Source organism: Lactuca saligna, chromosome 9, assembly GCF_052625555.1.
Source record: "Lactuca saligna cultivar CGN05327 chromosome 9, ASM5262555v1, whole genome shotgun sequence".
NCBI lineage: Eukaryota > Viridiplantae > Streptophyta > Magnoliopsida > Asterales > Asteraceae > Lactuca > Lactuca saligna.
Window position 1 is genome coordinate 116278113 of NC_136425.1, and position 1432 is coordinate 116279544.

At 42.0% G+C, this 1432-nt stretch overlaps 1 pseudogene; it reads left to right on the top strand.

Annotated features, from left to right (window-relative positions):
- The first annotated feature begins 504 nt into the window (after nucleotides 1–504).
- LOC145018922 (5S ribosomal RNA) lies at nucleotides 505–623 on the top strand (annotated as a pseudogene).
- Nucleotides 624–1432: the final 809 nt, after the last annotated feature.

Here is a 1432-nt window from a genome sequence, read left to right on the forward strand (position 1 = left end):
GAAACCTCAGCAAACCTCCCTGAAGTACTACTCGTACAGTACGTCAAGTTCAAACCAAGGACCTTTATGGTTTATATATCGTTGAAGAATGTATACACAGGGGTGGTATGTAATCAAGATTCTGCAGGTTTAGATGTGATGATTCCACTTTAACCCTTTTCCTCGTTGGGATGTGAGGTTAAAGAAGAATCATTTATTCTACTACCTTTTCAATCTTAATTATATGTGACTCGTATACACGAGGCGGTGATTGATGAACCATGTATGACTTCTAATATGAACTTCAGGACGGAGACTGCCCAAGATTACGAGTGCTTGCATTGTCACGCGAACAAACTTAGAACCCAATCTGACTCTTATAACCAGATCGCCCTACTGTCTAACGCCCATGGAGATACTATAACCGTCCAGATAGCTTAATGACTACTCAGAAATAGAATGAGAAGACCAAGCTCCTCACCTTTGAGAGCTCCGGTCTTATTCTTCGAGAAGACAGACTTCAGTGAGTGCGATCATATCAGCACTAATGCACTGGATCCCATCAGAACTCCGTAGTTAAACGTGCTTAGGCAAAAGGAGTACTTTGATGGGTAACACCCTGGGAAGTCCTTGTGGTGCAGACCTCGATAGGACTTCCATTAGAAATCATTACCTTCTGCCTCACATAGATGAATTAGTTGATCAACCGCAAGGAACAAGGTGCATTTCAGAAATGGACCCAAGATCCGAATATCACCAGTTACGAGTGTTAGTGAAGGATGTCCCAAGGACAATCTTCCAAACACGATGCGGATGCTACAAGTCTGTAGTGATATCCTTCGGATAGGACCAATACGCCCGAAGTATTCATGAACTTAATTTATAGGGTACGCCATTCTTACTTGGATCAGTTCGTCATTGTCCTTGTAAATGACTCACTTATCTATTCTCATAGTAAGAAGGAAATCATAAAGAGCATCTATAATAAACCATGGAAACATTTCGATCAGAGAAGCTTTACACAAAGTTCTCTAGATACAAGTTTTGGAATTGAAGAGTCGAATCCCTAAGACACACTATTAGTGATGCGGGAATTCTTGAGGACCCTTCCAAAGATCAAAACCGTTGAGAATTTGTCAGCATTGAAGACGCTTATGGAATTCGCCAAATTATAGGTCTCGCTGACCTACTATCATAGTTCATTTAGAATTCCTCGCAGATTGCGAAACCTCTAACAACTTTGACCCAGAAGGGAGTGGCCCTTGACTGGGAAGACAAACAAGAAAAAACACCTTTGGAATTCCATGTGAGAGACCAAATCCTTTTGGAAGTCTCACACTGGAAAGGCTTGATACGCTTCGGAAAGCGTGGTAAGCTAAATCTAAGAGAGTTAGGAGCTCCGAGATTATCGCCAGAATCGGTCCTGTAACTCACAAACCCAACCTACTCCACG